Below are 15,643 nucleotides of genomic sequence, written 5' to 3' on the forward strand. Positions count from 1 at the left end.
GCTTCTGAACTGAAAACCTATGACTCTGTGGAGTCTGCAGAGGTTCACATAGCCAACTTTTTGTTTTTCTGCAGAGACCCCGTCCAAGGACAGATTTTAACACATCATACATATTTCATAAACCACTGAAAGAGCCGGCTTTAGGGCTTCAGGAAGTCCTCCACATCCCCCAGCCAGGTTAGGCTGACGTCAATGGTTCCGGCTTGTTCCCCTTCAAGAGCTCTCATCTCTAGTTAGCTATAGAGGCAGGCTCAGTTTGTTACCATGGAAACTGCAGCTGGAGTGGGGAAGCGGCGGGGAGCCTAAGGAGTGAGCAGAGACTGAAATTTTCAAACTCAGAGGCAGACTGTGTGTGGAATAAAAATACCAGACCAGCACACAAAAATATTCTCAATAACTATTTTTGGGGTGACTGAACGAAAATGCGGGAACTTGGACAAGCAACCTCTTTCTTCATTTGTAAAATAAAAATAATTATCCTACTGCATGGGACATTTCAATTAAGATAATATAAATACAATCTTTAGCACAGGGCTAGGCACTTTTATATCAAAGTTTCTCAAGCACGGTCTTCAGTCGTGCTTCATAATTGGAGGCATTTATTTATAAATTCCAGATGTGCTTTTTTCCCCCTTCTCCAATGCTCTAAGAGGAATGAAATCATCTTCTCTCCCCACCTTAACACGTTGCCTTATCGCTAGGGTGCCAGATAAAATATAGGAAATCCAGTATGGGACATAATAAGGCTAAAAAATTTATGTTGTTTATCTGAAATTCAAATTTAACTGGGTTATCCTGTACTTTTATTTGCTAAATCAAGCAACCCTACTTCTCACACTAGGCTACCTTGTGACGAATGAAAACTTGGTTTTATCAGCCAATCTAGCGGATGGTTCACTTACCCGGAACTCTAACTTTTGGTGCAGCACGCCCTTTTAAAGACTTCTGTGATCTGAGAACTCTTCACTGACCATCCATTCTGTCCCAGGCACCGTTTAGGTGCGGTGGATACTCGTACTGACAAGTGCCTGCTCTCTCAGTTTTCATTCTGTCATGCAATTTCTCTTTTCCCCAGAACATAATGAAATTATTCAAAATATGATCTCATGGAATTCTAAAATTGAAATTTATTTTTAAAAGATTAATCCACTGCCTAGATCAAGATATGAAAGTAATGTGTCTCAAAACACAGCTCACCAAGCTCTATAACAGACACTTGGGTATAGCTAACGGATACCCTACATTCGCCCGTTGCTTTTTATCTGCTTCCGGTTCCTCCGTGAGCTCCTTAAGGGCAAGACTCGTCTCGTTTTACTGACGGTTTCCTAGGCGCCCTTGAGTAGGGGGCCCTTACGGCGCGTCTGCGCACAAAGTTCTTACTCATTGACCAAGAAAACGCCCATTCCTGGGTCCTACCCCTGTCCTAATCCGTGAGTAGGGCTCAACTTAGAGACCTGTGACTCTAAGACAGTAGTGGCTGGAGGTCATAGTTCTACTGACTGTTCTCTACCGAGGGACTGGGCAACTAGTCCACAGCCATAGGAGAACCCCGGAAACTCCGACGCTCTGTCGTGAGCCCAACAGAAAGGCCGGCCCAAGGCGCATGCGCAGAGGGCCTCGGGCCCTCGGCACTATCTCGAACCGCCGTGAGAAGTGATAACGCCCAGTCCTGGGCGTTCGGGCCTGCGAAGTCGGTGAGCTAGCGTCGTGGGGTCTCTCGGAGCGTCGGATTCCCCTCTTTTGTGGCAACTTTCCTGGCGTCCCCGTCAGGCCTCGTGCTGGACTCAGGCCGTAGGAAATGCGCTCCCCGGTGACCGCACAATCTCGGTTCCCTCACCCTCTCCCTTCTGCGGGGCTGCTTCTCAGCTGGGCCCAGCGAAGACCTCCAGCCTCGCCCCCGGGTCTTTTAAACAGCGAGAAACCGAGAAACTGTCCACGAACAGCTGCTGAAGTCCCGGGCCCGCCTCCCTAAGTCTGTTCCACTGCAGCATTTCCTCTGAATTCGGGATTTCCAGTGATTACCATAGACTTGAATAAGAGGAAGCTTGTGAGACGTGTAGCACTGAGTCTAGGAAATGGCCTTCGATAAGAATCGGTTGTTACAGAATATTGAGCATAGTTCCCTGTGGTATACAGTAGGTCCTTGTTGTTTATCCATTTTAAATACAGTAGTGTGTATATGTTAATCCCAAACTCCATAACAATTCTTCCCTCCCCACCATAAATTCGTTCTCTAAGTCGGTGAGTCTGTTTGTGTTTTGTAGATAAGTTTTTTTTTAAGATTCCGTTATTCATATTTGTCTTTCTCTGACTTACTTCACTCAGTATGACTATCTCTAGGTCCATCCATGTTGCTGCAAATGGCATTTTATTTTTTAATGGCTGAGTAATATTCCATTGTATATATGCACCACATTTTCTTTATCCATTCCTCTGTTGATGGACATTTAGGTTGCTTCCCTGGCCTGGCTATTGTAAATAGTGCTGCTCTGAACACTGGGGAGCATGTATACTTTTGGGCCATGTTTTTCTCCTGATATATGCCCAGAAGTGGGGTTGTAGGATCATACGGTAGCTCTGTTTTTAGTTTTTTAAGGAACTTCCATACCGTTCTCCGGTGTCTATACCAATTTACATTCCCACCAACAGTGTAGGAGGGCTCCCTTCTCTCCACACCCTCAGATCAATTTGTGGCACACAATTATTTGCTCCCTGGGAGTTGATAGGAAGTTTATGTGTACCCCCCCCAACGGTATTTTGATAGTTTTGGTACTTTATATTTTCTCAGGAAATTGTGCATGTCCTCAATATTTGCAGATTTATTAGGTTAAAATTAAGTGGTGTCTTGTTAAGAGTGTAGTCTCTGAAGGCAGAAGCCAGGGTTAGAGGCCTGAGCTCTTATCAGCTTTAGTTCCTTGGGCAATGTGCTTAACCTCCTGAGGCTCCAGTTCATCCACAGAATTGGATAACAATGGCACCCTAACTTCCCTGGTTGTCGGAGGATTAAATGGAAATCTTATGTTACAGCACCTGGAATCGTAGGGATAGTTCTATAACTATCAGCTGTTGTTATTTTCATTATGCAAAGTTCTTTCCAATTAAAACAGCTTAGGGATTGTAAACCTCTGTGAACCAGTTAATTCAAAGGAACTGGGAAGCCCTCCACTGTTTTCGAGGCCTTGGAACACGTTATGGAACAGAGAAATTTGTTCCTTGATAGTTGGAAGTTTCCATTCCTACTCCAGTCACCCTTTAAAGCCATGCTTTTTCTTCCTTTTGGGGAGTACTTTTTACACACTCCCCCTCCATTTCACTAAGAGTTTTAAATTTAATACTAAAGAATGGGTGTCCGTAAACCTTTTCTGTAAAGGACCAAATAGTAAATATTTAGGCTTTGTGGGATATGTGGTATCTTTCGGAATTACTTAGCTGAGCCATTGTAGTGTGAAAGCAGCCGTAGATAGTATATAAACATGGATGTGGCTGTGTCCAATAAAACTGTATTTATGGACGTTGAAATTTGGATTTCATATAATTTTCATGTGTCACAAAGTATTATTTTGATTTTTTCCCCATCACTTAGCCACTTTTTAATTCAACTATTTTGTGTGTGGACTGTTCAGAAACAGCGGGCCAGATTTGGCCTGAAGGCTGTAGTCTGCTGGCCCCATAGAATTTCATGACACAGTGACTAGTGGTACGATATGGAGTCAGAAAGACTTGGATCTGGTATGTATTAATTGGTTGTGTTTGGGCAAGTTAACCAGCATTCTAAGCCTCGTGTTCCTCATCTTACAAACAGGTATTATGCTAACATACCTACCTCCTCAGGTTGTTAAGTTGATACAATACATGTGAAAGGCCTTGCATAATGTTGGGTGTCTAGTGAATCAAATATTAGCTATCTCACATTCTTTTTTGAGAATCAGTCGAATAGAATAAGTGCTAGAGGGTGGAGCTAGATGACTTGGGTTTAAATCCTGGCCATTTATTAGCCATGTGACTTTGGGCTGGTCACCCAACCTCTATGCCTCCCTTAACTCATCCCTAAAATAGGGATCATAATAGTACCTACTTCAGACAATTGTCTTGAGGATTAAGTAAGCTAACACTTCATAAACTGCTTCGAAAAATTTCTGGCACATACAAATTTTCAATTAATATTAGCTGTCACTGTTTCACAATAAGACGTATTTGGGGTTAAAACTCCTGTGCTTTGTTGTTAAAATGAAAGACTTTCGTCTCTCTTCCCTGGAGTGGTACAATTTATAAGGCACAGGATTTGTTTCTTGGAAATGAAAAGAAAGTTGCCGGTAAATGGCAAGGGCTTACAGCACTTTTTAAGGAAAGCACTCCCTTGATATTTGCCAAGTTTTTATTATCTGCCTTCCTCTCAAGAATGATCCATTTCATTATGGCTTTCAAATTTAATAGTCTAGAAATGTATCCAGTGATAGTGAGAGCTCAGGCGTCTAACAGATTTGGGTTTGATTCGTGACTCTACCAACTACTAGCATGTAACCTGGGACAAGATACTAACCTCCCAATGCTCACTTCTGATCTATGAGACTTGGATAATAATAGTATCTACCTCACAGAGTTGTTATAAAGATTAAACATACTAACGCACATAAAGTGCTTGGTGCCAGGCCTTGCCCATTGTAAAAGTTTAATAAATGATAGCTATTACTTTTACTGTCCTCCAGGGCACTCTTAAAGTAAAACCCATTTGAGATGGAAAACCATTTGCCAGGTTTTTAAATGGGCAGCCTTCTCTCTTACTGTAGGTTTGGAACGCTTAATAATACAGGAATTTTTTTTGTTCTTAGGAGATTGCCCTTGTGAACCTGTTAGCCATCAGTTTATGTCTTCACAAAAAAGGGGGCCATTTTTTGAAGATTTTCACTGTATTTGCATTAGGATTGTGTTGGGAAGTAGTAGGCATTGTAGACAGAAAGACCGAGGTGTGAATCTCGGCTTTCTCAACCAGTTAGATTATGACCTTGAGTAAATGACGTCCTATCTGAGATGCAGATTTCTCATCCGTAAAACAAGTATATTAGTTCTAGTTTCATTAAGATTATTGGGAGAATTTAACCAGATGCATATTTTTAAATAACAATTTTATCTCGGTGTAATTAATTCACATACCATACAATTCACCCACCTGAAGTGTATAATTCAGTGGTGTTTAATATATTCAGAGTTGTGCAACCATAACCACAGTCAATTTTTAAACATTTTCATTACCCTAAAAAGAAATCCTCACTCTCCATTCCCTTCTGCCCCAGCCCTAGGCAACCATTAATCTACTTTGTCATTGCCTATTCTGGACATTTCATATAAATGGAATCACACAATATTCTGGGCTTTTATTACTGGCTCCTTTCACTTAGCATAATGTTTTCAGAGTTCATCAGTGCTGTAGCATGTATCAGTACTTCATTCTTTTTTATTGCCAAATTCTCTGTTGTATGGATATACTACATTTTATTTATCCATTTATCAAACAATGGGTCCATCAAATGATGGGCATTTGAGTTGTTTCCACTTTTTGGCTCTTACGATAATGCTGCTGTGAACATTCATGTACAAGTTGTTATGTGGACGTATGTTTTCGTGTCACCCAGAAAAGGAATTTCTGGGTCTTGTGGTAACTGCTTAACCTTTTAAGGAACCGCCAGACTGTTTTCCAAGCAGCACCCGGATCTTTTTTTTTTAAATTTTATTTTTATTTATTTATTATTTTTGGCTGCATTGGGGCTTTGTTGCTGCATGCGAGCTTTTTCTCTAGTTGTGGTGAGCGGGCTTCTCATTGCGGTGGCTTCTCTTGTTGCGGAGCACGGGCTCCAGGCGCATGGGCTTCAGTAGTTGTGGCACACAGGCTTAGTTGCTCTGTGGCATGTGGGATCTTCCTGGACCAGGGCTCGAACCCGTGTCCCCTCCATTGGCAGGCAGATTCCTAACCACTGTGCCACCAGGGAAGTCCTACCCGGATCATTTTTAAAGAACTTAACCCAAAGCCTGACATAGAGCAAGTGCTTCATACAAGACAGCTATTTCATTGTAAGAAATATGTTCTTGAAGGCCACTCCTAATTTAGTTGAATAAACTGGCAAGCCTTCTGTCTTTTTAAATGCTCTGGAACAATTTGTACAGACTAAGAATAATTGGCTCCTTGGGCATCTGAAGGACATTTCCAGTCAAACTGAGATTTCAAGTAACTTCTGCTTCCCTAGAAAGTGATACGTTTCTTTAAGGTTTTCCTAATTTGTTGGCATAAAATTATGTTAGCATAGTGGTTGAAGAGTCTGACTCTGGAGTCATTTGCTAGGTATGCAGGTTTCAATGAGACTCCATGACCTTCAGTTTCCTTACATGTAAAACAGGTCATGAGGTCACGTATCTCAGAGATATTTTACGAGGAGCTGCAAATACATATAATGCTTGATGCTGTATCTTGCATACAGGAAGTGCTCAGTAAATATTAGTTTTTAATCTCATAGAGCCTGTTGGGTTGAAAATCCCTGTGCTAGGCTATTAAAATGTTCTAGAGGGGCTTCCCTGGTGGCGCAGTGGTTGAGAGTCCGCCTGCCGATGCAGGGGATGCGGGTTCGTGCCCCGTTCCGGGAAGATCCCACATGCTGCGGAGCGGCTGGGCCCGTGAACCATGGCTGCTGAGCCTGCGCGCCCGGAGCCTGTGCTCCGCGACGGGAGAGGCCACAACAGTGAGAGGCCCACGTACCACCAAAAAAAAAAAAAATGTTCTAGAGAGTCTTAGTACATAGGAATTCTTTGTAGGGTTTTTCCTACTTTTTTTTCCTATTCCTTTGCTAGTCGGTTTTGGTAATTTTTATTTTCCTTGACAGTGTTCATTTTTATTAAAATCTTCATATGCATTAGTCTAGAACTTTGACTAATATTAATCAAGTTAATATTAATGTGTTTGCTTTAACTTTTAATAGGTAATTTATTTGTGTGGCTCAAAATTCAAAACGGAGAAAAGGGTGTACACTGAAAATTTGCTTCCCATATCCCTTCTCTCAGCCACCAGTTTCCCTCCCTGCAGATAACCAGCATCACTAATTTTGTGAATTATCTTTCCAAAGGTATTTCATGCATATTGAAGCAAATATGTATATATTGCATTTGCCTTTTAGTTTAACAAATGAAGCATACTGTGTTCAAGGTTCAGCACCTTGGCTTTCACTTAACAATGTATCTTGGAAATCATTCCATAAGATATTTCTCATTCTTTTTTATGGCTACTGAATATATATGTATTCTATGTATATGTATATATATGTATAATTTATAAAATATGTATCTTTTATCTCCAGCTCTTTTTCTGCTTTCTTATTCATGTTTTACTTTAATCTCAATGATTGTCTTTTTCCTGTTCTCTTTAGATTTATATTTGATGGGCCTTGGCAAAACGAACCAGATAAGAGTGCATGTTCTCCTGGCCTGACGATCTGCATTGTGGAAGCCAGATCACCTCTCCATAACATTCTAATCACGTTCTGAGGTGTTGACATGTGAGTATGTGGGGAAATCATGCCACTTTTCAGGAGACTTGTGTGAGGTTTGAGTGCTGGCTGGTCACCCCTGCGGGGAATTCCTGTGGCATGCCAAAGGTTGTGGTTGTCAGGGATCTCCAGTCTTTAAATGGCCTACAGGGCTTTGCAAGGTCTGACTTCTTGCTCCATCCTTTGTCTTAAGCCAGTCTGTATTCTAGCTGCATGGTTCTCCATACTCCTCTCTGCCTCCTAACCTTTGTACGTACTGTTAATTAGGCGTGAATGTCCTTCTTCAGCACCTGGTCCAGATCAGATTCTCTAATTATACATGCTTATAGCACAGTGTAGATCAGATTCTCTCATTATACATGCTTATAGCACAGTGCATCTTCATCACATTTACTGCTTGTCACTCATCTTATTTGTGTGGCTATTTTTAATCGTTTGGTGTCATCCATGAACCATATACCCCATGAAAGCAGCAACTGCATCTCCTTTATCATTTTATCCCTAGTGTCTGGATGTATTTGATAATACCTGTTTATTCAATGGTTGAATAAATGAGTGTCTACCATTTTGCCAGTTCAGGATTAGAGCTTTCTGGTTGGCAAACCAATGTGAGAAAAAAGCATGTGAATACCTGGTGGCGCAGTGGTTGAGAGTCCGCCTGCCGATGCAGGGGACACGGGTTCATGCCCCAGTCCGGGAGGATCCCGCATGCGGCGGAGCGGCTAGGCCCGTGAGCCATGGCCGCTGAGCCTGTGCGTCCGGAGCCTGGGCTCCACAACGGGAGAGGCCACAACAGTGAGGGGCCCGCGTACCGGAAAAAAAAATAAAAATAAAAAAGTATGTGAATAACCCTGTATTTTTTAAAAAAGTATTTTGATTAGCATGTGATAACTTGACTTCTGAGTGATTTTGCTTCCTGTGAGAGAAGGTGCCTAGTGTCCTCTTGGACAGGGACATGTGAGTAGAACTTCGTGTAGATGAGCCTTCCTGGCATACAGGAACTCTTGTAGTTCTGAACCTTAACCCCATCTGCCAGACTTGACATAGCATTTTTCTTTTCTAACATCAGACTTGTGACAGGGTTCTCCTTTGCCTATCTTTAATCTTATGTGTAATTAACTGTTTGTTTAATATTTGAATTTAGAAGCAGTTTTTGTGAAATAGTTGGTTGCTTTTAATGTGAATGTTTGGTTTTCTGTTATCTTGAAATTCCTTGAGAGGGTTAACAAATAAAAGTAAGTTTACTCTTTAAAAAATTGGTTAGATTTGCATTACTGAGGAACTATACAAATTTGTATACTAAGATAATTACCTATCCAGCACTGAATGTGTACACGAGAGTACTAAATACTGAAGAACTGATTTTATTTTATTTTTTTTTTTTGCCGTACGCCGGCCTCTCACTGCTGTGGCCTCTCCCGTCGCGGAGCACAGGCTCGGGACGCGCAGGCTCAACGGCCATGGCTCACGGGCCTAGCCGCTCCGTGGCACATGGGATCTTCCCAGACCGGGGCACGAACCCGTGCCCCCTGCATCGGCAGGTGGACTCTCAAGCACTGCGCCACCAGGGAAGCCCTGAAGAACTGATTTTTAAATTTATTTTGTAAAGTAGTGTTTATCTTAACCTGACTATTCACGCAACAAACGAGCTCTGTGCGGAAAACTTCCAGAGTTAGAGCTCTAGCAGACCTCTCCCGAATACCCACTCAACATCTTCACTTGCTTGAGCATAAGCATTTCAAATATAACATATCCAAAAGAGAGCTCTAGGTTTTCTGCTCTTCCCCTGCCCAAACCTGAGACTCGAAGACTCACTAAATAACACTTCCATCTACCCAGTCATTCAAACCAGAAATGTAGGAATCATTTGCAATACTTTTTTCCTTTGCCACACATACACAAATTATCAGCAATTTTTGTCTCTTTTGTGTCTTGTATTTGTTCACCTCTCCTTGTCTCCACTGCCACCATGCTAGTTCAGAGCACTGTCATCCTGCCTGGACAGCTGCCTCCTAACTGGTCTTCCTGCTTCCTCTCTTTCCTATCTCTAGTCCTCTAGTTTTCCACACAGCAACGTGAATCATCTCTTAGTGGATTATGTCAGACCTTATTTAAAAGTCTTTAATGGCTCCTTATCACATTTAGGATTAAATTCAAGATCTTTATCTTGGCCTACAGTTCCTAAAGAACTGGTTTTTGCATACCTGTAAAACCTCATTTTATGCCCTTCTACCCCATTCTTGCTATCCTCCAGACATTCTGGTGTCTTTTCCATTTTTTTCCTTTATGGTCTTTGTATATTGCTATTTTATTTGTCTAGAATGTTCTTCCCCTTGCTCTTCCCAGGGCTGGCTCTTTCTCACAATTTAGTTTTAGCTCCTTGTCCTCAGAGAAGCCTTCCCTGACTGCCCTATCTAACCACCATATAAAACCCTCCCCCTCCCCACCTCATTTCAGCATCCTGGTTTTTTCTTCAAAGTCCACACCACAATTTTTAAAGGTTTATTTTGTCAACTTAATGTATGTATCTTCCCAGCTAGACTGAAGCTCAAAGACATATATATCAAATAAATGAATTAGGGCAAGGGCCATTTCAATTTTATTTGCAATGAGCCAAGAACCTGGCCTAGCACTGGTCCTTATATGTAGTAGGTAGTCAAATATTTGTTGAAAGAATGCATGAATAAGCATTCATTGAGAGACTTACATGTATTAAGCTCTGTGCTAATCCATGGGATCATACCACCCAGATAGTAGCCCAATCTAGTATAGATTTATTGTAGACCAGAGGTTCTCAAACTTTTTTGTCTCAAGACCCATTTACACTCTTGAAAATGATTGAGGACTCCAAAGAACTTTTGTTTATGTAGATTATACCTATCAATATACATAGTTTTAGAAATTAAAACAGAATTTAAAATGTATGTTAATTAATTTAAAAATAGGTAGTCCATTACATGTTAATAGAAGCAACATTTTTTAAATTAAAAAAAGACATAATTCCCAAGACAAAAGATTACTGAGAAGAGTGGCATAGTTTTACATCTTTGCAAATCTCTTTAACATCTGGTTTAAATGAAAACAGCTAGATTCTCAACTGCTTCAGCATTCACTCTGTCATGATACCACATGTCATATAGCCCCAGTAAAACTCCATTGTACACTTGGGAAAGAAGTGAGAACTACTGCTATAGACAATTTAGAAGATAATATTTTTGATTGAGATGGTGCTGTGAGTTCTGCATTCACACTTCAAACCAACCTCTTTTAAATATAAACTTGTAATGATCTAGATATATATGACATCTGTATGGATCAAAAACTGAACAGAAAAACAAGGATTTGTGGGGTTAAAGACATGAACCTGCTGGACTTCTGACCTTTAAATAGGCAGAGGTAGTTAACAATTTGACTGCTGTGGATTAATGAGGTCCAGAAGTACCCTGTGCCTATTGAGGTCCCAGGCTCATTGTGTCAAACAGGGGCTGGGGTGATATTCTCCTGACATGAAATGAGACTGCAAAAAGCCAGTAATAGTTACTCAGGGCTCCAGCTTATATTATGAGCAGTGGCAGGAGATAAAAACATGGCCATGCAGAGTGGACCCAGTCTAAGCTTAAATTTTGCTCAGTGACTAATATTACCCCTTTATCACATGGCACAGAGCCCCCAGTTGATGATATAAGACTTGTCTCATGACTAAGTTTCTCAGAGGCAAAGCAGACACTACCAAAAAAAAAGGCTAGATATGGAGGGAAGAGATGGGTGGGGTAGGGGGAGATATCCCATAGGAGAAACACTTAGAAATTAAAATTGCAAAGCACTCAGTTAAACATAGGAAAACTTAAAATAAATAAGACAACAAAGTCAGTCAGGATATGAATTCATTCCTGACAAAATGCCATTCTAACAGTTTTAGTTTGACTTTAAGATTCTTGAAAGATAAAGAACAGTATGAATAAAATGTTCATCCATTTGAGAAAGGTGGATATAAAAGAGTACTGATTAAAAATCTTAGACATGAAAACAAAATAGCCATTGTAAAACACATCAAGGGAAACAGTACATTGGATGCAGTTAGAAAGAGGAGTTACTCAGAAAACAACCCAGAAAAGAATATGAAAAATAGAGACGATAAATGGAGGATAGATTAAGAAGGGCCAATATACTCTAATAGTTTGAGAAAAATAGAATAGAGTTGGAATGACAGAATATATTGGCCAAGAATTCTCCAGAATGGAAGAAAGACCTTCATTGGTCACACAACTCCTGAGCAGGATAAGCAAAAATAAATCCATATGTAACAAACACCTTTTGAAAAGCTACAGAGGGAAAAACCAGTGTTAGGAACATTTAGATTATAGCACACCTCTTCAGCAATGTTAAATGTTGAAGACAATAGAATAATATCTTCAAAATAAGCAGAGAAGATAAGGGTCACTTCAGAATTCCATACCTAGGTAAACCGTCACTCAAAAAATATCTTTTAAAGCCATTGTTAGAAATACAAATAGACTGTCTGAAAGGCTTATTTAAGGATTTATTACAATGAGAAAAAAAAGAACCTAGAGGGAAGGAGTAAAATTCAAGAAACAAGAATAAATTATCAAAATATCAATAAATATAATTAATCATTGACTGTAAAAATTGTGCTTTTAGTTGTTTTAAAAATATATAGCCAAAATTCTAGACAATAACCAGGAAAGTGGGTATAGGAAATTCAATGAATTGCTAAGATATGCCAGGATCCTTTATTATTTTATACTCTTAAAAAATATGTACTTGTATATAAATTAGGAATTTAAAGATAGACAATAAAACAACTGAAATATAATTCAAAGCTTTCAAATTAGCAAAGGGAAAAAAGAGAAGTAAAGAAAACTTGATCAACTCAGTAGAAGGCAAGAAAGGAGAAAATAAGCAAAGGAAAAGGCACATTTAACAAGCAACTATATCAGAAATTTAAAATGTGATCGATTAACTCCTCTATTAAAGGCAGACTTCTAGATTAATTTCTTTGATATCTGATTTAGAGGAAATCATGGACTTGTTCCTACCTAAAAACATGGCCTTGAAATATATAAAGCAAAAGCTAAAAGAATTACCAGGAGCAATGGGTGAAACCGTAGGCATAATGGGAGATTTTATTATAATTATTTAGAACTGATATATCAAGCAGACAGAAAATTAATAAGAATACTGAAAATGTAAACACAAAGAAAGCTTGCTCTTATGAACATAAATAGAAATTGGTACCTGATAGTTAGAGAATGCTTATTCTTTTCTAATACATCGAACAATTAAAAATTGATCACATCCTAAGATCACAAAGGAAATTTTAACAAATATCCAGTAATAACATATAGGCCATATCATTTGGCTATAATGCAGTTAAATTAGAAATCTATAATCAAAAGATTTTTAAAGAACTTGAAAACCTAAACACATTCCTTAATGTGACTAAGAGGAAATCTAATTGAAACAATGGAATATAGTACCAAACAACAATGAAATACATGGAATGCAGTTCAAGTGGTACTTGAAGGGAATGTTACAGCCTTAAATGTACCTGTTAAAAATTAACAAAGGTTAAAGGTAAATGAGTTAAATATGCAACTTAAGTTGCTAGGAAAGAAACTCAAATAAATAGAAGGAAGGAAATAATAAAATAAAGAACAGAAATTAATTAAATGGAAAAGAAGAAAGAATATGGTCAAAAGACCAAAAGCACTTTAAAAGACATAAAATTGTCAAATCTTTAGTGAAACTGATGATAAAAATAAGAATAGATTAAATGATATTAGTAACAGAAAAGGGGACAAATTATTAATTACCAATGAGGACTAGATTAAAAATCAAAAGAATACTGTGAATAATTATGTGCTAATAAATTTAAGTGAGGTGGACAGTTTTCTTGGAAAATATAAATCACTAAAATTGACTCAAGACAAAGCAGAAATATAAGTACAAAGCTAAGGAAACTAAGTCAAAAATATTCCATGCAAAAAGACATCAGATTTAGACAATTTTATAGTGTTATATTAAACTTTCAAAAATCAGAGAATCTCTATTTTTTATGAACTGTTGTAGAGAATATAAGCAGCAAGGTAATAATCCAAATAATTTTATGAGGCTAGTGTAACCTTGATACTGAAATGAAACAAGTATAATAAAGTAAAAACTTAGGTGCAAAAACAAAAGTAAAATATAACCCAGTAGAATCCTCCTGTATGTGTATATAAATCAGACCCTCATAATCATGATTAAGTAGGGATTAGGAACGCAACATGTTTCAACATCAGAAAATTTGCCTTAATTCTCCACATTAACAGATTATATAAAATAAAGTATAATCTTCCCAATAGATAATAAAGTCATTATATAAAAATTGAACTTATTCATGATAAAATTTTTAGAAAACTAGAATTAAAGGGAATTTCCTTAACCCCCAACAAAGACGCTCTACAAAAAAGCTTATTGTGAACATTTTTACTTGATACTGAAAGAAAAGTATCCCCTTTCAAGTCTAGAACAAGACTTATTCCGTATCACCCCAGAACGCATTATGATAGAAATGAGATATAATTGTCAATAAAAATTAAAAATCGTCATTAATAAACAGTTTAACATTTTAAAAAATCCAGGAAAATCTGAGAGAAACTATTAGAACTAACAAGGAGAGGTCAGCAAATTCACTGAATTTAAAAAATCAACATATAAAAGGCAAGAGCAGATAATTCTTCTCAAAAACTCATAACCCAAGACAAATCATGAGAAAATATTAGACAAACTCAAATTGAGAGATTTCCTAAAAATCCTGACTAGTACTCCTCAAAACTGCTAAAGTTATGAAAAACAAGGAAATACCGAGGAGCTGTCACAGCCTGGAGTTGTCTAAGGAGACATAACAACTAAATGTAATGTGGCGTTCTAGATGGGATCCTGGGACAGAAGGAAGACATTTATGGAAAGTTTGTAGTTTAATTACTAGCTTTGTACTAATGGTAATTTCTTCATTTTGACAACGTACCAAAGTTAGGTAAGATGTTAACATCAGGGGAAACTGGGTAAGGAATGTTTACACTATCTTTGCACCTTTTCTGTAAATAAGTTATTTTTAAAAAGCTATACTACTGTTGTAACCCCAAAATAACCAGTTAGGTAAGTAATAGGAAGAAAGACCTCCTAAAGCCAAATAAGATCTTAAAGGGAAAAAAATTACAATGTACTGTTGATGGCTGTAGATGACATGAATAAATGGGTAGCATAGATGATAGGCAAAGATGGGAGGTGTTGATAAAACGTTTTTAGTTCTCTTTAAATTTCTCTATGGATTTAGTAAAATGTCAGTCGAGGGCTAAGAATAACCAAAGACACTTTTGAAAAACAAGCTAGGGCAAGTGTCCTTCCAGATATCAAGATACTGTAAAGCTCCAATAATTAATATGATGTGTAAAATGCATACAGATAAACAGATGGGCCAGTGGGACAGACTAGAGAGTTTAGGAGCAGGTCCACTTGTACAGAAACATGACATATGTCAGGAGAAAAATTAGATCCATACCACAGAACATATATAAAACTAAACCTAAAAAAGTAAAACTTAAGGCTATTATAATATCTTTATGACTTCAATGTGGAGAGGGATTTCTTAAGGTAAAAAATGCAGAAATCTGAAGGAAAAGATCATTAAATTTTACAGCACAAATATTTAACATTCTTCCATGACAAAAGATATTGACGCCTTTTAACCTTATATGGATTTTAGACTTATACTGAAGTGTGATTGGGGTAGGGAATAGGAGGTAATTCAAGCTGCAACACGATGTCTTATTCTCAGTTAAAGAAGATCACCCTGGATGCTGTCTAGAGAATATTGGAGGGAAGGGTTTGGAATGGAATCAGGTAGTCAAATGAGTGGGCTAATATCTAGGGGAAATCATGGTAATTAGGACTATCATGCAGAGGAAAAACATAGGAAAAATTTGGGATGTATCTTGGATGTAGAGTCAGCAGGACTTGCTGACGAATTGGATGTTGATGGTAAGGGAAAGGGGAATCGAGAACAATTGCGAGATTTTTGGCTACTGCAACTGGTGCTGTTTATAGAAATG

The sequence above is a fragment of the Lagenorhynchus albirostris genome, chromosome 19 (assembly GCF_949774975.1).
Source record: "Lagenorhynchus albirostris chromosome 19, mLagAlb1.1, whole genome shotgun sequence".
Lineage (NCBI taxonomy): Eukaryota > Metazoa > Chordata > Mammalia > Artiodactyla > Delphinidae > Lagenorhynchus > Lagenorhynchus albirostris.